Genomic DNA, 25531 nt, shown 5'->3' on the forward strand with positions numbered 1-25531 from the left:
TGAAAATTATTCCTTCTGGCTTTATTGGTGCACAACGTCTGTTTTACATTCATACAGTTTCTGTCCTATCCTTGGCAGTTGTCTTCTTTGTTGTATTCTTACAAAGAGAGAAATATCAAAACATTAATTTAAGCTGTCACAATGCAAAGGGCTGACAGTCATATAAAGAATTATCATTGTGGCAGAGAATGGAGACAAGTTAGTGAAGGAAAATTAAAGTGACTAGCTAAACAGAACCGAACTTCTTGAAAAATCTAGGATATTGCCATGACAATTAGAATTGCTCCAACTTCTTCTTTTTGTGTTCTTCAGCACTTTCCTACATAGTCTATTGTCAATCTGATGGGGTAAAGAAAGAAAAAGAAATCACTTTATATATAAGCTAGTTTTAGGAAATATGTATTTCAAAAGAGAAGATTCATCCTGTACAAATTTATGCAATAAGATAAATTGCAATGAACATCAATCTTTGTAATTTTCCATAATTGTAGAAGTCAGACTGACCAAGATTACAGCCTGTCTAATCCTTTTTACTAATCCATACAGGAAAGAAATGTTTCTTTGTCATCTTTTTTTTTTTTTTGAAAACAAAAATGATTCTTTTCTAGCAAACAATAAGATTCCTGCAGGTGGTGGGTCAGGGTCTCAAAGTGCTTTGTGCATTCCTAAGAATCATTTTAATTATTTTACACATAAGGTAAGAAAGAGAGTGGTTAAAAAAAAAGAAAATAACTACTTCACTTTTGGGTTATGCTTTTCAACAACAGCTTTTGGAATGTTTTATTATGGCTCTGAAAAAGTGAGTGCACAGGAGTCTCAAGGTGTACACCCAGCAAGCAGACCACTGCAGTCCACGTAGTTTGCTTTCCCCAGTAAAGTAAAGCGACAGATTCTTTGTCATAAATCAAGTTTTCAGTAGGGTACTCAATGTCTAGTCTTGTGCTCTATCATCTCATCACTTGCTACCCTGGTAAGGGGCAGATGTTATGAATTCAGTGCAAGGAACTAGTGAAACTCTGCATCTTGTGTACCACACAAATATCCACTGCCTTCTGGCTATAGTATCTGCAGTGCTAATGATGCCAGTTTGCATTGCAGTGACTAACTGATCAGATTACTAATGAAGCATGAGTCCACGAGACTGCTTTATAAAGTCAAAATTTATAATTAATTCTCATACACACAAGCAATCATTGAGTTAGTTCAGCTAGCACATCAAAAACAGCTGAAAACACCAAAGGCTGAACAAATCAGTCTTCCCAAAGTAGATGAACAAGAGGTTTACATGACTAATGCCAACAGGACAGAGGCACAAAACTCCCTGTGGATGTAAGGACATAAGATCCTTTCCACATGTTCATCATCCTTATGTGCCTTTAAGCGCTGTAATCCTGGAATTAGAAAAGCAGATTGTTTAGGAACACCGCAGTAGGTAGCCTTGAGGTTGTGTGCATATTCATTAGCAGTAGGCACTCAACAAAATAAATGCCAAGACCAACCTGCCAGTATTGCCAGCCAGAGCCGTCTGGCCAAGGCCTGGTGTGTCCTAAGAAAAGTCACACGGTCAGATCCAATGCACTTTGAAGTCACACCTAAAGCATCAGATGTATGTTATGACTTGTGAAAATAACAAAACAAAAAAAAGTTTTAAAATGTATTAAATGTAAATTGCTGCAGCCACACCAAATGCAGCAACAGTCCCCTAATTGTATCAATTATTTTTTATGATTGTGATCTCGAAGATGTTATATTTTTCTAAGAAGATGTATTTGCAAATCACTTTGATTACTGTCTGTGAATAGTGTGAATGTGTTTAAGAGCTTCTGCATATTCGCTTTGGCCTACTGACCCTCTTTGCAGTGTCTTGAATCAGTTGGCAGAACATTAGGCAGTTTAGACACTCCTACTTGAAGCATTCAGAATATCCTGGAATTATTGGGGCTACTCAAATGGAAAGAGTCTTTGTGTAAGCTGTCCTTTTGCTGATCTGATGCCTACTGTGACTGACTTTGCTTTTCACATCTCTCTCTCTCTATTTCATTTTTAAAAATCAGATATGCTTTACTGTGAGGAGGAATTTGACCACTTACTATTGTATTCTCAGAAATAAGCCTACTAGACCAAGCATTCAAGGTAATTTCATTTTTGCAATAGGAGCTATAATTGAGGAATCGTATTTTCAATGTAAGACACTATCTAAAACGAGTCCCTGGTATGAACCCTGGTCAACTATATACAATCCTCTTTAATATGGCCTTTTATAGTATTCATTTAGCACTCTAGTGCAAAGCTTCAGAAAGGGCACTGAATGAAATAGTTTCCAAAGAACCGGAATAGTAACAGAAGTTTCCTCCTCTGAATTAACAACAATCTTAAAATCTCAACTGCAATTGCTTTGAAATAGCACATTAATCCACAATGAAAATGTTTGCATAGCACTTAAAAAAAAATACAAACAAGATTAACAAAGAACTTTCCAAGGACAAGATATATTTGAATCAAGTTTAAGACCGAAAGGAAAGTTCAGTGCCTTAACTATTTTTTTAAGAGCTTTAGAGAGAGAAGTTATAACTAGCTGAGGGGAAAAAAAAAAAAAGTCTCACCCTCTCCTCAGCCCCAAGCCCCAATTTGTATATCACATATGTTAATAACCATATACCACCAGTGTAAATGTAAATCTAATTACTGATTGGTGTAGCATATTTTGCAATAGGTCGGTAACTGCACTACCCCTATTTGCTCTTTCCAGCCACTCCTGTAAGGAAGCCTGAGTCTGAAAGAGCCTCCAGTGCCCCAGAGCTCTTTTGTCCTCACACCAAAATTGTTTGGGACTGTGAGCATATACTTCTGAATTTTTTTAGTTATGCAGCACTACAGCCCATAAAGGGAATCACTTACCTCAACACCTAAACAATCTTCCAATCTGCCAAAGGAAAGAGAGGTACTTTCAGAGCCATTCCTCTTATCACATACCCCTGTTTTATGACAGGATGAACCAACTCCTCTCTCTACTGACTGCATGAGAACATTAAGCAACAAGTTTGAATTAGATGATAAAGCTTCAGAAGGCTAAAATTAGATGACAGGAATCCAACATAAAACATTTTTGAGCTTGATCCTCAGATAATCTGCATACACCTTGACCATCCCCTTTAAAGGACAAATATACTGGCTTCTCCCTGCAAAAGTTTTAGCCTTTGAAACACACACAGCATTCCAGATGCAGAAAGCGATGAAAGAAAATCTGTAGGACAGAAGACAGAAGAGTCTGGCCAAAAGAGAAGTAACAACTGCCATGACTGTACCCTCATGAGGATGCTAATCCCACCTGGAGAGTGTGTTGTTTCTTGAGGCTTTTCACCATTTCTTACCCAGTCCCAGTCTCTCTCTGCCTTCACTTCTGCAGCCAGTCAGGACTGGTGGCCACACTGCTGAATGCCCGATGAAGTCTTCCAGCCCTCTCTGTCCTGTTCCTCACTTCTTAACTTCCACTTCTCTGCACCTACACTGGGGATCTCTGTTTCTTAAAGTGATTTTAGAATGAGATGAACAGGGATTGTTTGAGGAGCAAAGACAAAAACCTCTGCTAAGCCTTAAAACTTGATTTTAGTAGACTTACTGAGTGCTCTGGGGGTGAATATGCTCATATGTAGTTACCTCTGCAGTAAAAAAGTGCAGCAAAAGATGATTAAACACATGAGGAAAGAGGCTTCCATCTAAAAGGTGATTAAAAAGACTAGCATTGTTTAGTTTGCAAAACACAAGAGTGAAAGATGATATAACAGAAGCAGAGAGATGAGGCTATTTATTCTGTTTTCTCTCAAGAGCAAATATGCATGGAAAGGTGAAGGAAAAATTCTGCAAACATTTGTGCAGTTTATAAACAACTCTGCAACTCTCTGCTGCAGACTATTAGGCAAAATTTTCAGAAATATTTCTAAATGAATTAGATGTTACAAACAATAAGACTCAGTTACTTAGGCTAAGGAAAAGCAAATACAAACAATCGCCCCAAACCCCAAGGATGGTTAGTCCTTGTCCTTGTGATTAGATTAGTTAGAAATGGAATTTTTCTCTCCAGAGGGATGGTATTACTTATTTATCAAGTGTATGATATGGGAGTGCTCTTCCTTCAAGCAGGAGGTTCAGTAGAAGGCAATTAAAAGAGTCAGTAAATGCATCTCTGTGAAGTCACTGCCAACAGATTTCTTCCAGAATGCATAAACCTAGTAATGGTCAAGTGGCTCAAGTTTAGTTATTTTGATCTCAGCTGGTTATTTTCCCCAATGAACTTCAACTACAGCTAGGTAACAGTCAAGGCTGACTATGAATGAATGGAATTAAATATATTCATGTCCTTGGAAAGTTCTTCACTAGTCCTGCTTGTTTCTATGCACTTGTAAATGCTACGTAAACATTTTCATTGTGGCTATAACCTAATTTGAGTGTAAAAGAGAAACTCTTGTACCTCCAGTATTACTCCAAGTTACCAGTGAGTGGAGTCTGGATTTTAATGGCCCCCTTCACAAGAACCAGCGCTGAAAGTAGCCTCAGAGGGAGCGGATCGGGGTGCTGAGGTGACATGGCAGTCCTGTGCCGTGCTGCTGGTGCTGTGGGAGGCTGCACACCTCACAGCCTGTGAGTCTTCCGCTTGTGCTGTCAGAGCTGGAATATGCTGGAAGATGCTGCTGCGGAGTTAGTACCTGCTTACACTGTAGATGTGTATGGAGAACAAACCGTCTTTTTAAAAGAATTTTAAATGCTACTTTTGGCTTCTGAATAGTTTTCATGCAACTGTCAGGCCATCTGCTTGGAGAGGGGTCTGTGGAGTCATGAAAAGGATCTTAAAATATACTCTCCTCATAAACATCTTTTGTTTGGAAAATCCACATGCATCACATAATGCAGTAAATGGCAGCACAGGCTGAACTGAAACATTTTTAAATGCCGAGGATGCAACCTTGGATACAGCTCCCCCCGCCCCCCGCCTCCCCTCTATTAATAAGCCCGCTTTAAATGCACACTTAGACACACACTCTTACAGACTCAGATTGGCAGCACCCACCTGCTGGGAAACATGCTAAGATAACTTCCTTGGGTACATCCAAAATACCAAACTGGGTTGTGGGCAAAAAAGAAACGGGCTTCTGCAAAGCAGCTCTTTCAGAGATTACATCATACTGCCAGCCAATTTTCTGCCTACACTGCACCATTTTGTGTGATGTGTATGTGAAAAAAATAGCATACGTCTGTGTGTATACAAGCAAAAAGGCCAAATGAAAGGTGTGCAAGAACATGTAATTCTAGCATTTCCTAACTTCTGGGAGATTAGCTTTTCAGTACTACTTGGTACTTGAATATATATGATACATACACATGCACATAAACATTTATTTTGTTGGCATGCTTAGAATATAAAACTATAGAACAGTGTTGCATCTTCCTAATTTTTTTTTCCTATTTGGTTGTATCATTCTTTGGTCATTTTTGTTTACCTGCTTTTTGTTATTCTAATGTAAGTGCAAATATACAAATTGTTATTTTTTTTTTTTTTACATATAAATGGAATAAAAGTTTCTGGCTTTTTTTTTTTTTATAAACAAATTTCAGCAGGAATGTTGATGGTATGCTGTATAACAAGTAAAGAAGAAATACTGTTTAATTATCTTCCATATAAAATCCAATAAAACGTTCTGGCTTTTCTTATTTTTCTGTACTGGGGATTAACATCAGCGTCTTTGTGATGAGAAATCTGCATTCATGGCTCCTCTATTTAGATTTAAATAGGAATTATAGTTCTTGGCAGAAAGGGATCTGTCAAATATCACAGCATTTGTGGCAGGTGGTCACTGCATTGCTTAGTACAGACACTGCCTGCTTAACCATAGCCTGAAGTAAACATCAAAAGTCAATTATTCTCTTTGTAAATATTTTATTTATATTTTGGAGGCTAACGAACATCTTTTCAGTGCTTGGCTAAGACCTTCCTCCATGGATCAAAATCCTACTGAACCTGCATTTGGTGGTTAAAAATGTGTTTAGCAATCCAGGGATGCCGATGTAGCTACCAGCGTCTATTAGGCTTCATAACACAATCCTCTGCTTGGAAACCTTTAATGACTTGGCTGGGTTGAACTGGACAGAGTTAAAACTTGTCATGGTTGTTATCATTGCAGCTGCCAATTAGTACGACAGTCATGTATTATTTTGCCAAAATCCCTTTCCCCAGTTAAACTGTATTTTGAATATAAATACTGCAAAAGAAAAGAAAAGTGTCTATTTCCTTTGATTTAATGTTTTGGGGGTGGGAAAGCAGAAAGTCTGGTTTACTAGAGAGATGAATGCATGTATAGCAGCCCTACGGAGGTAACTTGAATGCACACTGAGTAGAAAATGTGGAACAAGAGCTGAGCTCTGAGGGTCAAATGCCTTGGAGAAGTTTCTTGTTCCAGGGTAAATAAAATGACAGTATCTGGCAACAATTATGCATAAATGCCAGAATCTGTCCCAAAACCACTACCGTGGGAAAATATCTAAAGATGCTGCAGCACATTTTAGATCCTTAACTGAGTCCTATCTGAACTCTTTGGGCCATTAACTAATCAAATCATCTCACGTAAACAATGTTATAAAAATAAACAAGTACTTCTGCCTCCATAAATATATATTGAATATATTCACCTTAAAGAACTGTGATTTTCTTGAGTATTTACTTCTGATATTCAGGAAGCTGAAGGAGTACAAAATGCTAAGGAGAAGCAGAATTCTCTGAGATGGGGCTGTGGGTAATTTTCCCCGCAAGCCTATTTGGTGGTAAGTTAATTGACTCCCACATTACTGAAACTGCAATGTACTAAAGCACTGGGTGCTCGTTTTCATTCGCTATTTGACTGGCAAAGGCCATCTGTTCTACCCCATCCATCCACATGCACAGTGTCTATTGTTGTCAACAGGATTCACACACACGTGGATCAAGGCAAGCATGTGCATCAAACTGTTTTGATCTCTAGAACATGGATTTTTCATTTTCTTTGTTTCTTTGTGTTCGGCCAGTAATAATACTTGTCATTTGAGAATTCATATTGATCTTGTCATTGCCTTAAAATTGGATGACAATTACTATCTTTGTCAAAATTCGATCTGATGAAATGGCTCCAATTAGGAAGGAAAAAGAAGGAATCCATCACAGCAGGGAGGAGTGCATTTGGCTTTAAAGTAGGGAAGCTTCTTTTAAAGGGGTACTGCTGGAACAATCAAAAGGGAAGAAATATAACAGAGATCAGGATATAAGCCTCAAAATCTTCAGAAATTTAGTGTGTATATGAAACGAGTAGGCACGTAATTTTTACAGTCCATACCTGTGCGCAAAATTGAGTTGGAGCTCCTCTGACAATAGATGCCAGTAACCGTTGTTTTCATTTTCTGATCTGGTCAGACAGTGGCAGTTGACGTCAGTCTTCATGAATTTTCAAATCCAGTTCTGATCATCAGTATTATTATAATACATTATCAGGAGCAGATTTGCTGAAGTTCATGAAATGATAACAGCATAAATTGCATCATGGTTCCAGATACTGATCTCACCTTGAAACTAAATGTAAAAAGGCAGTATAAGAAGAAAAAAAGAAGTACACTTCCATTGCTACTAGCATTGGCATTAAAGCAAGCAACTTATTCCTGCTAATTGTAAATAAAATTGTGCTTATTACAGATTATTATTGTTTTTTATAAATAAGCCCTAAAAATGAGTGTCATGTGTACATGTACGGTTGGGGAAAACTTTTTCTAAAACAAATACCTTTGTTTCATGTTGTTATTATTATTATTATTATTATTATTTTCAATACAAAAGCTGTTTGTGATCTTCCATGGGCTAGAATCACTGCTGGTCTGTAATTCTGGTGAGCCGTTACCAGGGGGCTGTGAGATACATGCTTGTGTTTGGCTCTCCCTGAAGGACCAAAGTCTCCACCCACACTGGAGAATGATCTCAGCTCAAGGACATTTTTGTGCAGGTTACTCTGAACTGGGCCAGTAAATACCATTTTAAATAAAAGTGTGGCATGAACTGGACTCTTAGAGTAGTACAGTTATGTGATCTCCTGTACACAAGCCTACACACCTTACCTCCCATAAAAATCACATTTTCTTAACTACATGGAAGAGCTTCACAAGAGATTGAGGGAGCCCAAACAAGCACACCACTCTTTTAGCAGGTGGTTGCTGTACAAACTAAAAATGTAGGACAAATATGATGCAGAGATGAGTCACCATGTCTTGTACAGCAGCAGGCCCCTTGTTAAAAGAAGCTGAGTGAGCTAGCACTAACAGGTCTTCCTCCAGCAAGCAAGGTGGACGTAATTCCTCTTTCCCCAAATCTTTCTGCCCCTCTCTGTTTTCATTAGCTAAACCAATTTACTGACTCTGACCTACATTTGCATTAGTTCCAGGATGCAACAGACTGTGTTTCTGGGGAATTTGCTATTTGCTAAAAATTTTAATCCAACCCATTTGAAAATGCTGTATGCTAACTGAGCAAATAAGGCAATCAGAAAACTATACAAAACCCATGCAATTGTCCCGGACTTGTTTGCAACACACTGCTATTAATGAGCATCTGGGATGAGCATGGTATCTTGCACTATGGATCTCATGATCTGTACAATAATGGCTGATTTTAATTGACTTTTGCTGCATATAGCTAATCCCAATTGGAGAAGTTCCAGGATACTGCTAGTGAAGAAATGTGGGTGGGTGCATGTTTTGAAGTGATGGTAAACATTGTGACATATACTGTGTGTACCACATATTCTCATATGCACATTTTGACTTTTGTTGCCTTAGCTTTCACACAGCATTTCTAACATAGACATTCCTATTTGCCAGTTTAAGTGGAAATCTGTTAATATGTGAATATTGCTCGCCAGCATGTACAACCATCACTGGACTTTCAGAACTTATCTTCTCCATGAAACAGCCATCTTGCATGCTCAAGGGTGCTCCACAGGACTATGGTATCTGTGCAAGCAAGACCGGCAGAACTGGGCAAACGAGGAGTGATGAGAGCTGCTATGAAAAACTGTAACTCCGAGACTTGCAACTCAGCTCATTATCATACACCAGTTTCCAATGTAAGAAAATATCACCAGGAAGGCCATGCTCTTTTACTGCCACAAATTCTTTTTTCCTTTCAAGAGATGCTGGCAACTAAAGACAAGTTTGGTCAAGACACTTAAAGTGCTATGGATATTAAAATACCTTCAAAGGTCTGGGAGAAGGAGCCAGAGTACCTGAATGAAGTACTTTAATGACTGGCCAGCCCCTCTGCTTGAACTGCAACTCATCCTGAATCCACAATGACTTTTTGGGAACCTGGACTAGGCCAAGACTTACATATATTTTCAAATCTGATGCATTAAGAAGTCCCCTGCTATGCATCTCATTCTACTTAGCTGCAATATTGTGTGGCCAATATTATACAAACAATTTGATTTTAGGCTCTTTCTAGAAAAACATTTGCATCCCACACAGCATAAATGCAAGGGATTTATAGGAAATGAAGCTGTGTGCATCCTCTCCCTAGCAATAAGGTGCCCAGAGCACAGGGAGGGTCCTCTGCTGCTGCCCACGCCATTGCCCATGCCTCCTGCAGACATAGCCAGAGAGCCCCTGATCCCATTGCAGCAGCTCCTCCACTCAACCAGAAAAAAATAAAATAAAAAATAATATATATATAACAACATTTTTCCTCGCTAACTGCAGCATTACCACTTCTCACAGAGACCACCCAGTTGCAGACAACTGTTAGACAAGATTCATGCAAGAGAAATTAGTATGTGAGTGCAGAATGAGGAAAGCAGTGCCAGTGCAAAAGTAGCTACTGAACACAATGAAATAAATGCTGGTGAATGAGTGTTTCTGTAAGGTTATACTTCCATCACATCCAATTCGAATGTTATCCAGCAAACTGCCTTGCCAGGAGCCTTCTTTGTATTGCAGGAAGCCATCTGTGATGGTAACTAAAATGGGAACAGAACAAGATTCGCTATGAAATACTCGTCAGAGTACTCCCCTCAAGTGTGTGCTCTGTTGTTCCTATGTTGCCAGAAGCAATCTGTCTCCAAAGGTGAGGAAGGCATTATCACTATGAGCCCCAGAACTATCCCAAATGGATATCGTGCCTTTCACCTATGGCCTGTCACTGGGAGTCCATAAAATCTCCACTCTTTTAACCATAATTTGTCCTTGGCTAGGACCATTAATTGCTATGGAGATGGTGGGTGGGACAATGCATCATTTTGAACAAGTTATCTAAAACCTCAGTTTCAGTCTTTTTAACATATCTTCTGGCAGAAAGTACTGATTGTTTTCATTGATCTCTGCTACTTCTGGTTTAATTTTTCTTTCTCTATCTCTGAGTCCCTATCTTATGTCTCTTTCCTTGCCAAACTATTCATTTGTTGCTGGATAATCATGGGTTTGTGTTTCAGATAGCTTCCTATTTTGTTCATGTTTCCGTTCTATTGTCCACATATTTTTCCTCTGCAAATTTTGCTGTATTGTGCAGTGGCAAGTGGCTATCAGCTAATGCCAATATTTCTCCTTGAGAATACTTTTTCCTTGCATCATCAAGGGTTTAAGAGGAAAGCCTTCAGCACAGTGCAAATTTCACTCCTGAGAATATCCATCTTTTGAGGTAGCTGATTTTAATTAAAGAATACTCTCTCTCCCCCCTCTCTCTGGATTATACTTTAATTTCAGACTCTATCACAACCGTAGATACTTCTTAGATAAAATGTATTTTTGTCTCTTTTCATCCATGATTATCTGTAGTTTTTAAACACTTGGGGTCAGCAGCTGGTCCCCAGTTGATGTAGTTCAGAAACAATTCTATTCAAAGGAATTAGTTCAGAATAAAATTGGTGTTAAGTTCAAAATAAGGCAAAATGTTCATAATATTTTGCCCTTATATACCTGAGTGAAACTCAGAAATATCAGTAATAACAGTTGTGATAATAAACAATAATCTCTGCAATCTATGGCACCTTTCACCTAAGTATTTTAGACATAAATGCATTAAGCTGCTGTCATATGAAGAAATGTCATTATCCTAATTTTACACAAGGGAAAAAAATAGGTGGCGGGAAGTTAAGAAATCAGTTGAAAGTCATATAACAAGAACTGAACCTACATCTCCTCATCTTCTGTTTCTAATCCCTTAAACACAGGGAGGCTCTGTTCCCAAGGGACATAAAACTGAGGTTTTGAGAGTTAAGGGTTACAAAGGAATCAACAACATTCAAACACAAGTACAGTTTGGGCTCCTGCCTCCATCATCTTGCCAAATTATGACTGAAATAATATTGGTATCATATCTGAAATTGTTTATGCATGATTAATTTGCATAGTTAAACCACTTCCAGACTTCTCACATAAGTGGTGGAAATACAGTCCTAGGCAGAGAAAGTATAGTTACAGGTTTTATGTTTTAATGCTGGAAAGGAATCGAGTGAAACCCTGCCGCTTTTGAAGCCAAAGGCAAAACTTACTCTGATAAAACAATGACTCTGGCCAGGATGCCTAAGGCTGTGAGGACCCTCTGCAACTAATGTGCATTTCCTCATATAAAACGGTAGTATATTGGTGTATATATGTATGACAGAGGTACAGCTGCATATATACCCACACAGAACTTGTGGGATGAGATCAAGCTGGCAAGCTTTCTGTGTACTGAGTGCAAATGATTGCACCAGTCATTTTAAACTGTTCTTTTTTTTTATTTCTTTGTCTGCTTTTATTTTACTTGTTTGTTTGTTTGTTTGTTTATTTTAATGCCCACTCCAGCCTATACACAAGATAGATGTGCGTTTTTGCTTGGTCATGTATTTTTGATCTAAACAGAAACGCAGAAAAAAATATGTATGAACAATAAGTGTAGAACTAAACTGTGCTTTGGCAAAGTGCTTTAAACTGCCTTTCTGCCAGTAATCCATTAATTTGTGCTTCTTTGTTTTCTCCAAGCTCAGAATAATTCCCATCTGCCTTGACTCACTATCTAGCACATAAAGGAAGAGGTCTCTTTTCTGAGCATGGATGAAATAGGAAACTTTTTGTATTAATGAAGAATGGGGCTTGGAATTCTGGGGTTTCTACAACTGGGACCTAAAATAACTTGAGGTCCTGCTATTTTAATTAACTTCATTATGACGAGACTGCCTCTTTTTTTCGTGTATATTTTTCCAGCTTTTGTGTTCCTGGCCTGCCTGTAATACATATGTATTCCCCTTCTTCCCTCTCACTGAAGCTGAAGATGCAATCACATCTTTGAACCATCTGTTTTTTAATTTATTATTTTCCCCCATTGCATTGATGGGTTTTCTCATTTTTCTGTCAGGCTAACAGTTTGGCTCCTGTTTATCTAAGATATGTTAACATGCTGTTCCTCTTCTGGGCACTCAGTCAGCCTATTGTATTTTCTGAAATTAAACACCAGGGATTTTTGAACGTTATTTTCTTCGTCAGTCCAGGGAATGTCCTCTACCTTTACATCCTCTCTTCCTCCTTTTGTTGTTCCAGTGTACATTTTATGACTCTTGCTAAATTTAGGATAGTATCTTATTTTCCTGTCCTCTCCAGGTCATTCTCAAGATGAGAATGGTCAGAGACTGCCTGGAAAAGCTCTTACACCTGGTGAGTAAACTATGCATGTGAGGCCAGGGCCAGGCCAGGATTCCCCAGAGGAGGCAGAGGGTTATCTCAGAGCTCCCCACAGAGCTCACAGAGCCCCCTGAGGGCAGGACATGAGGTGGCAGGAGCCCATGACAAGCACAGTTTGGTGCTTGGCCTGTTGCTGTTGAACATTTCTTTTCTTCAGCTTGGGAAATACCTTCCAGGTGTTGCTCAAGCACCCACCAAATGATCAGACACAAGTGCCTTGCATTGCATTTGCTGCCCGCAGCCAGCTGCAGTCACAGCTGGGCTAGGCTGTACTGAGAAGGGCAGGGTAATGCTGAGCCATAGCAGGGAGCTGTATATCCCCGAGGTGGCAAGAAAGTTCCAGGTAATCACAGTATAGAGCATAATGTGGATTTATATTTGTTACCATACCTTTCTATAGTATATCCCAAGAGTGTTCTGAGGCATTCCATTCTTTAATAAGCAGAAAGTGCTCTGAGATTTTTCTAATGAAAATGATATAGGAGCACACAGTGTTATTATTAAAACCTCTTCCTTTTTCTCTAGGAACTGCTAAAATACATTTACAGTTTATATCCTTTTTGGTGAGCATTAAACTTTCTAATTTAAAATAATAAAACCCAGTTTGCTCCCTTTCTTTTTCTTCCATTTCAAAAACTATAAAAAAACTGTCAGTTTTTTAACTATTCTTATTTTGCTGAGTGATTTTTGGATTTCAATAAAAGTAACATTGTGGTTACAACACTTTGTGAGATAAGCAAAGAGATGTTTTTTTTTTTTTTTTTTTACAGCACAATTATGGAAATTTCAAAGAACCTTATAAATATCCTGCTATTTGCATATATGAGATAAGCATATTTCAGTAATGGTTATGACAGGCTAGCAAGGAAAATGTGTGGGACAGCTATACAGCAAATACATGCAAACAGACACAGAGAGGGTGTGTGTGCGTGCACTTCTCCAGAGAAGACCCTGCTTGCTTGGTGGGCACAGGATCCCTGGGAATGCCTGGGCCTGCCGATGGAGAGGGATTACCCCTATGCTATGACTCAGTTTCCCCACATGCAGATGCAAGATTAGCAGTATTTTTCTAACGCAACAAAGCATTTTGCTAGGTCCAGATGGTGTGCACTAGGCTCAGGCTGCTGCCCCATGTGCTCTGCCTGCCTGCAGTCCTCATGTCTTGTAGAAGTACAGAGCCCCTCCAATGCACATCAAAACTGCCAGGGCCTAGGTGCAGTCTATCCAGTTGCACAGCAGGCTGACTGACACTTCTGGCTGCAAAAAAGTTTAACACCATCCTAAATGCTCATGAAAGACCCATAGGGCAGCTAAGGCTGGTGTGGTCTTGAGTACAGGCCCAAGCATCCACTCAAAATGCTATGGGAACATAGCCATAACTGCCTCAAGTTTTCAAGGGCCTTTCTGAACTGATCTCTGCGTGCTTTTATTCTTTTGTTTCCCTTTGTATTTTAAAGTTGGGAATTGCTCTTCTGGTTATGCTTGAGAGCTGCTAGGAAGCTCAGAGAATTAGTGTGGCAATTTCCTCAGTCCTTTGTTGAAAAGGAAGAGTCCACAAAAATGCACTACCATTTTAGCTGCAAAAGAGCGTAAATAGCTATCAAACACAGAGATGATTTAACTAAAAAAACTGCAAACAAACAACCCCCTCTACACACATTTTTCTGTCCCCATTAGAACTGCAGGTTTCCATTCTGTGGATCTCCCAGCCATCTGCTTGGCCCTTGAAAGAGTCCTTGAGAAACCGAAAAATGAAAACCACTTACTTTCTGAAAACTAATCTTGGCTTCCTGGTGCCTTGCTTTCAGGGGAGTTCCACTTGAGGCTTGATTTCTGTAAGTGCAGATACTCAGTATGTCCTGAACAATTAGATGCCTTTGAGGATGTTGAAAGCTAGACGTAAAAAACAAATCAATCAGGAGTTTTGTTTGACAACTGACACTATTTCTAATGGAAAAAAAAAAACAATGACCCACCAACCAACACCTCCCCATTCCCCAAACAACAACAACAAAAATTAAAACAAACAAACAAAACTGCCAAAACCGAAAATCCAGGAAGTTCAACCCTTTGATCTTCATGTTTTAAAACCTACAGAGGTACAAATCTTTTTTTTTTTCCCTGCTGAGGCAGATAACCTTTACCAGAAGCTGAAGTCCCCTGGCATTTGCAGCATGGCTAGGGGCCCTCAGAGAGGTGCTTGGGGCTTGCTGATGGATTTCCTCAGGGCACTGATGTCTACAAATGCTCCTTTCTTGTCACAAATGGCTAAGAGATGGGGTGACAACCCCTGAAGCCCCTCAGGAACCCATCAACACAGCCTCTGGGTAGAATATGAGTGTGGGCATGAGGCATCTGATGACAGTGACCAGCACTGCGAGCTGCTCAAACTGCTGGGAATTATGTTGTAATTTTTTTCCTAGGCTCTCACAGAAAGCTGTTCTTTCTCTAATGGAGACAGTTAGGATTACAAGCAATCACTGCCTTCCAAGCAGTTGATATTCAGACAAAAAAAAAAAAAGAAGAGCAAGGGAAGGTGAAGTTTTGTCTTGTCAGCTAATGATCCTTGACTCTCTTGCTTTGTGTTTTTGGTAGCAACCACAGAGAGGTCACACATGAAACTGTGGCAGTGTGAGGTGTCTTTATTAAATATATCAATGGAGTTTATTAAACGGAATATGTGGCACTGGGTAGTGTAAGCCACTGTTGGACGGGCTTGGGGTCATGCAGGCCTCCTGCCCTGATGTCACCGTCTGCTGGATTAATACCATGAGCTCACAGCATGGGCCTGATTAGAAGGTTGGGTCCTGGTTGGTTTTACCTCAGCCCTCTGCTAAGCCTTTGTTTGTAACGTGAGCAACACACTTTTCAGCTCATCACCAAGGCTCCATGCTCAGAGCCAAGACAGATCACTTAGGTCTTTTACCACCTCTGGCAGAAACAGGTTTTAAAATCCCCACCCTGCAAGAGGAGGGCGCAGAGGTGGACTCATTATCTCCAGTTGTCCAGCTGATCGTTTGGACTTTAGACAAGCCTTTCTTTTTGAAAACTTTTGCTTTTTTTTTTTTTTATTTATATATATATATATTTCCCCTTTTATTCTCATTTTCAACCTGCAACAGGAGGGCAAAACAGAAAAGGTTGCTGAAAACTTTTTTAGCTTGCTTTTTCTCAGGGGATTCTAGTTCATGGAAGAAGAAACTAGGCTCTCTAACAGGAAAAAGTCATGAGTTAGAGACCCTCTACCACAATGAGGCAATTTTCCTATTTGAAGCCAATGGATTATTTGCACAGGCTGGGAAGAGCCAGAGATGGAAAAAGCAGAGAGACAGAGAGACATTCAGGCTGCACTGAGGGATGAGGGAGTATTTCATATAACCCAGAGAAAGGCAGATGGGAGGAAGGGATTTGGTGTGATGGTGATCACTGCATGATTAGAGGTGACAAGAACAATAGTGCATGTCTACACCACTTGTTAGCTGAATGCTGGCCTCCTAGGAAAGAAGAATATATCCAGCATGGAGATGGATGTGCCTATCTCGGGCAGTTTTCCTGATGCTCTGCTCCTTCCTGTCCTGGCCTTTATTCTGCAAAATGCAGGAAAGAGCATGCTGCATGCAGACCCTGCCATGACTGAGCAGGCAGAACAGAAACTGCCTAACACTGTTCAACTGTATTCCCAATTTTGGGAACATTTATGCCTGATACAATAGTTAGAAAAGCTATTCTTACACACCACGGTAAATCAATGTTTCTATGTTGATCCGGATCTGGTGACTGGATAACACTTCTTTATGTGATCCTGCAAATTTAATACAACTCTTCATATGGATTATTTTTTTCTCCTCTCCAAACCTTTGACTGGCATTGACAACACTTCCTCATATTGTCTGAACTTACTGGAACTAGTAAACAGCAGGAATTACTTTATCCTTGCTAGCACCAGATCTATTCCACTTACAACCCAAGTTGTGCTTCTTTCCCGTAAACACATGATACACTACTTGACTCCCTGCTTGCCATTGTTCATATTGGTTATTAACCATTTTCCACCTTTTATCTGTTCTATGAACATTTTAACCTAACTGCTCAGCTATTTGATGAGTATCTTGTTGCAGCTGTTTGTCAAATTCTTTTATCCATTAATCTGTGAGACCCTTCAACTGCTGTTCATCTGATACAAAAACATTTAACTACCAATGCTGATAGAGTCATATCACCCATCATGTCATGGTCTTAAAAGGAACGTAATCGTGGTGGGCTGTGGTCATTTGTGGAGCCATTTAGAGGGGAACACCACATCCTAATTTCTGCCATTCACCTGTACTGACTTCCTGTAAGCTTCCTTTAGAAACCAAGTTATCCCTGTCCTGAGATTTGTGGGTATTCTGCTGTATAGCTACAGCTTAACACCTAGCAGGGCACATAGCTTGTTCAGTAAAATGAAATCCTTCACCCTTGTTTGCTCATATTGCCAGGCTGTGCACCTGACAATGCCACTTGTACTGGGTGAGGTGAGAGCTGCTCCACTACATCCTGTTCTTCATACAGTGACTGTGAAAGCCTTGCCCTATGAGAACTTGAATCCCCTGTAAAACATATTTCTGTTTTATGCAGATGTATTTCGACAGAGGCAGTTAAACCTGCATAAGCCACTGCACATCAGGAGGCTGCAATAGCTAATACTCCTGCTTGGCACCCTTAACCATTAAGGTATAGAGGCACTCATGTCACATGCCCTTTTCCAGGTCTAATGCCAGAGACATTAACGTGAGGGTCCATTTTGCCAGCCTAGAGCCAGGTATTTGCCACCTTGTGCTTTATCAGACACAACATATTTCAAGGAAGCATGTCTGGTGTGTGTGTTGTGCCATTGGCATTCTTCCAACAATATAATCTGATTTTTCTGATTACCAGAAATTTGCTTGTTCCTTTTGACAAGGAGCTGTGGCATTGATAAGATTTGAGATGAATGGACAATAGCCAATAACATGGTATCTCTCTTTCGTGCCAAATTGACACTTCCTTCCTGGCTAACAGAAGCAAACCACTCAGTTTTCTGAGTCCAGATATCCCATCACTGCAGCTTGGGCTGGCTTCAGCTCAACCAAGCTGCCTGTTTTTCTGTACCCTGCTCCCACTGCCTAGTTTTCTCCAAAAGCTTAGCTGGAGGACGACTCACTTCAGTGAACATCAGAATAAAATTCTGCATACAATTAAATGTGCCTTACAGTGCTCTTAGCTAGACTGAGCAATGGGTTCGGGTAACTCCTGAATTAATTCCACATTCAGTTTACCAAGAATCTGGCCTTCAATACCTAGTATTGCTCCTAAATATTTTACCTCTTGTTGTACTAACTGAACTTTTTGTGTATTGACTTTCAATCCTTCCTGTTGGATTGCAGCCAAAACTTCCTGTTTGCTGACACGGTTGTTTCTCAGAATCCCCCAGATTTGGCCATGATCCATATATGATGAGACATGTTTCCTGGATGTGCAGGCTAATTTCTCCCACATTTGAATGATGCACAGATGAAAGATCACAGGACCTTGTGAATACTTGAAGAACTCATGTGGAACTATTTTGTTTCTCCTAAAATGTAAAAACAAGCATTTACCAACACTTCTTTTCCAGAGGGCTGAAGAAGAATGCATTTGCTAGATCTGTGACTGAAAACCACTTATCTCCTTGTACTATTACAGCCATAATTTCTGGCATTTCAACAAGAAGAGGTGATGTTTGCGGAGTTACAGCATTTAATGCTCTGAAATCCACAGTCAGATGCATCTTTTTATCTCCCTTTAATACCAGCCACACAGGGGAATTACACACAGTGGGTCATTGCATTGGCACTCCTTGATCCACCAGGCTATTAATAGTGGACAACAATCCTTCCTGGGCTTCGCTTGGGTACGCACATCATTTCTCTGGTCTTGGATCAAACCCTGTTATTAAAGAAAAGGCATTAATCTTTCCATATTCCAATTTATCTCAAGCTTATACTTACAAAACAAGGTAACTCACCCTCATCCTGAGGTGTTCAGACTATTTCAGGATCCTTTATAGGAACACATCTTCATACAAGTAAGATAAGTATGAGTCCTTAGACTTCCGCATTATCCTTCCACAGTCAGATCTAAACCTATTTTGTTTAAGGAATGTGCTGCCAAAAAAGCACATTTTTTTTTTTTTTCCCTGCTCATGATGCTGAATACAAGAAAAATCAACCTCATTCTCCAGTAAGCAGTTTGCACTGGGTGTGGGTGTAGGAGCAGAGCTTATACGCTCCCTCTGCCACAGAAAACCACTATACACTTCTGCCTTTATGGTGTACCTTGTAGGCACCCACGCTCTTGCAAAATAGTAATTTCAATAGTTGCTGAGGCACCAGAATCTAATAAGAGTTTGGTCTCTCAGTATCTTGTTTTTCATTGCTGTTGTACTGTTCTGCCAATTTATGCATTAAGACACTAATGGATTTTATACTCCACCTAGCTATATCTTCTCCCAGGCTCTCCAGTTCCTTCCAAAGACTGTTTCACATCTGCTTCAAATGCCATTTCCAAGAATCATACAGTCCAGAGAAAAACTCCTCTTACTTCCCACAGGCAGTGTCCCACATGCTGCAGAAGCACAAAGGTCCCTCTCATCCTCAAGAGCTTTGGGTTAGTTTGCCCTCAAGACCCTGATTAGTGAAAGGGATTATTAACGGTAGAAGTTACTTTGACTAGATTTATTTCTAGTTCCTTTTCTTTCCAGAGAATCCATCCAGCCCTCCCAGCATGTCCCCTTTCATCCCCAACCCCTCAATTTTGTTAGTGGAGTTCATAGGTCCCATAGCTGTACCTAACCTCTACCACTGCGATCTGAATCCCAGTTCATTATCAACAGGGCCCCAGTCTCCCCCAGCAATAATTCAGCATCTATCTCAGGAGCTGTTTTCTAGCAATACACGACTCCAGTCCTTCATCTTTTTTCATCCTTTTTTTTTTTTTTTTTCTTCCAAATGAAGCAGCTTAGACAACAATTCAGTTCAAAATCTCATCAGAACCACTGTAGCCTGTTCTCTTTCCCTGCTGCAGGCTCTTGAAGTTCAGCATCACACAACCGTCAGTGGGCACCCAGACTGCCTTAGCCACGGAGTCATTATCAGAATTGGTCTAACTGGGCTATGCTCCTAAGTCCACAAACCATTTCCACACAAATATCCCTATTAAAGGCCCCACTTTGATAGCAAAAGCTCAGCCTTGAGTAGCAACCAACTCCATTTCAGCAGTGACTCTTCCAGTGTTCTCTCTCTCATGCTGGTCCCCATCTCCCTGAATTAACAGTATTCTTTACCATGATGACATCCCCCGGTGATGGTGACCAGGCACTATTATATTCTCAGATATAGTTCAGTTTCAAAGGAAAACACTCCCAATCTGTGAGACCAAACCATTTTTTTTTCCTAGGGTTAGTTCTACAAACATAGTGGGTATGTGACTTGACTGATTTTTATTTCTGCATAATCTGTGAAATTTTCCTACTTTTCCTACTTTCCACAGTTTCAAAACCCACTTGCTTCAGATCTACCAAGTTACTTTGGGCTAGCAAAAGACACATTGTGTAGCTAAATCTCTCACAGTAAGCAGTGCTGTAGCCAATGTCATTCTCTGTATCATCGTCTCCCTTTTCATAAATGACCTCCTAGTCTGGTTTATATTACCCTTTCTTGCTATCCAAACTGCAAACTTTCAAATATGTGCTGCTGAACATACAAGGCATGCTCTTCCTCTCCTTCCAAGGCATAGCCCAAGGACCATGTTTCCCTTCCTCATCTGTCAGGTAGGGTCTGCTGGCTGAAAGACCATGTGAGGCTGCCTGTGAAGGCTTGCCTGCCCCACAGTGTTCCTACTGCAGCTTAGGGTTCCCTGGTGGCACAGGTTCCTTGGCAGATCTGCATGTGGAAGTTGTGAGCTGCCATGCTAAACTGTGGCAGCAATGCTGCTTGTACAGTGAAGGACCCTATGATTTGTGGTGCTATAAAAGCTGAAAAACTCCATCATTGCCTTTTATATATAATTGAAAACACAGTAATTGACTGCAGTGTCAACTAAAGAAAGCAGGCAGCACCCTTGGAACTACACACACACGTGCGCATGCACATGTGCACACACAGCCTTCTACTGCCAGCCAGGCAGTGCTGCGTGACTTGTCTTAATAGAAGGCTTAAAATAAATCAGAATTATTTCCAGATTAGAAGGAAAAAAAAAATCCTTGTGAAGATGTTTCAGTCTAAGCGCAAAGAACACAAAACGAGCAGTCTCTTTGCCAGGCAGCACAGCATTTTCTCTCTCCTGGTCCTTTGCTCTCTGCCTTCCTGCTCCCACAACCTGGCTTAACCTTTTTTTTCTGTATGATGCAGCTGAACATGTGACATTGCAAAGCTGCTGCATCCATGCCAGTGTACCTGTAAACAAGTTATGTGTCTCCTAGATTTCCCCTATTCATTTTCTTGAGATAAGTCTCAGAAAAGCTCCCCAAACCAGTGTTGTAACACTCTGCTGAAATAACACTCAGCAGCTTAAAACACCCATTTACAGCCATAGCATCTGAGAAGGCCAGATCATAAACTCTTTTCCTCCTGGTATCACCTCATCAAGCCCTCATCCTAGACAGCCTTTGACCCACAACCATGTAATCTGTCAGAATTCACAACAGGGATCTGGTATACACAGGAGTGTTCATATCTTTGCCAGCTTTAGGGCCCCAAATGCACCATCTGATGGGAGTGGTGCTTCCACCTCTGTTTGATGCACGCTGCTGGCTTTTCAAAGTGATATGAAAAGCTTTTTCTCTTCTCCAATGAGAATTTCTCTTCTCCAATAAGAGGCCACTGCAGGCAATTCACTAATTTCAGTGTTGAAACACATTGGGATCTTGCTTGATTTCCTCAGTGCCTTCTCTAGGGGACAAAGCCTGGCAGACATGCTGGATGGTAGTATCTACCCCAAGTAAGTGCGTAAGGGGGCACTGAAGGAGATGGGAAGGAGGAAGGAAGAGGGACAAAGGCTGAAAGCACAGCCAAAAAAAATAAAACCATCCTACCAACCTGCCTCTCCCCACCTCACTTCAGCTATTTAAATAGGGAGAAATTTTCATTTTTGACTGCTCATGTGTGCCATTTTGTTTACCTTGGGTGCTTTCTGCTGAAATTATAGAAACAGGCCAGTTTACTTCACTCTCATTTTTAGACAGTTTCGCTTTCAGCTTCTTCTGCACAAACAACATGCTACAATTCGGGGGTTGCAAAGACTGCAGGGAAATATTGATTTCCTCACAATAACACTAAAACAGTTCGACCCAACATTTTCTGAAGGCTTTTACAAAACATACATTTTGAGGGACAAGTTTGCCTTGACAGAGTTCTTTTAAAGTGAACTGCCTTTCTTGCAGCTGCAGTAGAGCTGTTATTTACTACTTTTTATTACAGAAAAAGAACTGTTGATGCTGGAATTTTCTTTTATTCTGGTAAATAGCTTTAAAATTTTAGATTACCTGGTTATGTGAAAAGCTGCACTGTAATGCAAGGAAAATTGTAATTATTCAGCTAATTAAAAAGTCTTAATTATAATATAGAATAATTAATTTCTTTTGATACTTACAATTCAGACACTCCCTTGTATACCTCAGGGGTCCAGAAGTCTTAGCGAACATAACAATGGGATTTGCTTCTTAGAAAAGCCAGCTTTCTCTAAGGCTTTTCTTAGCTTGGTAATAGTCCTGTATATGAGAATAGGGACTGATGGCCAATATTATAGCTGGAGATTCCTGAGGCATCAGCTCTCAAACGCAGAAGGTCATATGCCATCTCCACTATCAAAAGCATTCCAAAAAAAGACACCAAAGTATTGTGAACTGCGTAACTACTGGTGCACTACTGCACTATGAGAACTGCAGCCCATCTCATCTTGCCATCACAGCCCCACTTGCAGCCCCACTTGCAGCCCCTAGTCCAGTGCTGGGTAGCACTGGACTAGGAACTCCAGAGGCAGTCTTTCTTTGAATTCCTCTGTCCCACGGTCTCATCACAGACTTCCAGTCTGCTCCTGCCTATTCAAACTCCTCTGTGTCATCCAGCCAACTGACACTCTAGGAGCTGTGCTGCTCCTCTACCAGCTTTAATATACCTTCTGGCAGAGCTGCATTCACGTGGGCACCGGGGATCACAGCATACTCCTGCAGAGATGAGTAGCTATGAATACACGAGGTCAGGAGATGCCAAGATGGGAAGAAGGCTTATGATTCCATTTGCAGCCATTGAAGTGACACTTTTCCTCGTTTTATTCAATTTGTCCCGACTACAGAGCCTAAATCAGTTTAATAACAGGAAGTACATTTTAGCTTTTATCCTCCCCATCCCATTTTGCCCAGTGAGCTGGGTGGAGCTAACATTCTGGGGGTTGGCTGTTCTTAGCTAGGAAAACAGTTCAGCTATGAGGGGCATTGGATTTATTTGTACCCTAGTACCTAACATCCAAAAGCATATGGAGTTGCAATTAGAGGAAAAAAGCTGACTGACACTCTAAAAACAGGTTGGAAATATTAAACATACTCTGATGTTACAAAGCTTGATAGAGAAGGGTGGGAGAAGGCATTGCAGAGGCTCTGGGTCTACCATGAAAGGAATTGTTTTTTTTTTAGGACATTTGCATTTTTCCAAAGGTAGTTAATAAGAAGGACTTGTTTTAGTGAAGGCCTCCTAAGAATTGCTCTGTGAGATTAGTATCAGCTAACATAGTACTCTAGCATTCCATACACTCTTGATCTTACGTGTTCTTTCCAGACCCATGTGCCAGTGGGAAGCAGCCACTCGGAAGTGTGGGTTGGGCAAGGAGAGCTGGCTGACGTGAAGCCATCAGATACTGAAGGTTCATGCTATGCTGACTCTTTTCTTCAAAAAGGCATTTTAAAAAGACAGAATTAAGAAAGTTTTTGAGGCACGTAAGTACAGCATCCTATCCTTAGACTTTGTGATGCTTCATCAGCACCTCCATCTTTCAGTGTTTCTTACAGCACATTGTGAAATAGGATCCCTCCACACCCTTCCATCCTCTTGGCAGCTGCTGGAGGTCAAGGCAGGACTCTAACACAACACAGCCATGCATACTGGCGGGTGTTCAATGGAACTGGTATCTAATATTACTCTCAAAAAACAATGTGTTTGCCCAATTTCTGCACCCAGTGGAACACTAATTCTCAGTGAAAGCAATTGTGGCATCTTATTTCTTGTTCAAGGCTCTAAATCTCCTCTTCACCCAGTCGTGTGTCATAGATAAGAGTTGCATTTACATTCCATCAGTCACACCCTGCTGCACAAGAAGGTGAAGCCACTTTACACAGGCTACTTAGCAATGCAAGACTCTTTCCCAGAACAGTAAACTTCTTTCTGACATGTCTGATGGCAAAATAGGAAAATAAAAATTCAATTACATTTCAACCCTAATAAAATTCACTTATCTTTCCCCTTTTTCTATTTTTAAAATATACCTGCATTTTCTGCTTTTCTGGATTTTCTCCCTCATAAAATTTAGTAAATCTTGTGTGCATCCTCACTCATCTCTTTCTCTGTGAAGAATTAAAAAGAATTAATAAGACTGGATATTCGAATGAAATCCTTTTTATTTCATGGCCCAATTTTGCTTCCATAAACTCTGCATTTATAGCAACCTCATAAATTACCAACACATACTGAAAATAAATACTCCTTGTCTCTCCTACTAAGCATGAAGACTTAGCAAACAGATCTCTCAAAATCACGGGAAAAGGAAAGGATATTTTCTTTTTGACTCATTCAACTGGAAATACAATTTTGAGAAAAGCAAAGCAGTGTTTCCCTTTCACTGTTTCCATTTCATTTGGGCTGATAAATGCCTCTGGGACATTGCATTTCTGGTTTCACCTCTTCCCAGCTGTCTGTCTGTCTCTCTCTCTTTCTCTCTCTTTTTTTCACTCTCTTCCTCCCCCCCCCCCTTTTTCAATTGGCCTAAAAATAAGTGGTGCCTGGCAGCTGCAGAGTGTTGGCTGTCATAGGGATTGTTGGTATATGACCTTCTGTCTGTAGTAGAAGAGCACTGGTTTCCTTTAGACAGGCACTGAGCAAGTCAAGAAGTGGTTTGACTGTCTTTGCTGATGACATTAACCAAACGATGTTCAAGAGATGTCAAAGTCCTGTGGTTAGGTAGGCAGCCAGATCTGAATGATGGGACTTTATTACAAACAGTCCTATCCAATAAAAGCATGCTAAGACTTTGAAAGGAAAGAAAGCTACTGTGAATTCATGTCCTTCTTTGTGCTTCTGCTGGCAGCAAGGCACTGAATTAGTGTGAAAATTGAGCAAAAATTAATCTTTGCCTCATAATCCATTATTTAAAAGGGAACACTCACTCACTATAATTTTCAACTCACTGCCACAGCAAAGTCATTCTGGATTCTGTAAGTTTGCCATAGGGGAAAAATAGCAACATAAGAGTAGGTCTTGAGATTTGTTGGAGTGCCAGACTCTTAATCTGCTTACTGCATTTGCCATTTGCAATTTTACATTGTAGTTACAGCCTCCCCAAGGTCACCCCAAACATCTCAAAGCTCTTAACCATCTGTCTCTGATTCCTAAAAATTAATATGGATATGGAGAGAGAAAGACAGACTGATTCATTAGGGTGACTCTCATTTACCAGAAACAAACAAACAAAAAAACCAACAACATGAAAACAAACAAACAACAACAACAAGAAAAACACCTGCACCAGCTGCACCAGAAGCAGAGCCCTG

The 25531-nt window shown here is 40.3% G+C and overlaps 1 long non-coding RNA gene across 13 annotated transcripts in view; it reads right to left on the reverse strand.

Moving 5' to 3' along the window:
- The window catches only part of LOC137863708 (uncharacterized), a 315617-nt gene continuing 290086 nt past the window's right edge, over positions 1–25531 (reverse strand). For 2 of the 13 annotated variants that reach the window (XR_011101055.1, XR_011101056.1), the window contains exons 3-6: positions 18551–18663; positions 14484–14610; positions 7359–10019; positions 1–7241 (exon numbers count right to left, since the gene is read on the reverse strand). This is a non-coding gene — a long non-coding RNA (uncharacterized lncRNA). Of the gene's footprint in view, positions 7245–7358; positions 10020–14483; positions 14611–18060; positions 18526–18550; positions 18664–25531 lie in introns of those variants that run through there. The other 11 variants (XR_011101053.1, XR_011101054.1, XR_011101061.1 and 8 more) reach the window with 10 other exon arrangements.

Source organism: Anas acuta, chromosome 13 (assembly GCF_963932015.1).
Source record: "Anas acuta chromosome 13, bAnaAcu1.1, whole genome shotgun sequence".
In the NCBI taxonomy this organism is placed as follows: domain Eukaryota; kingdom Metazoa; phylum Chordata; class Aves; order Anseriformes; family Anatidae; genus Anas; species Anas acuta.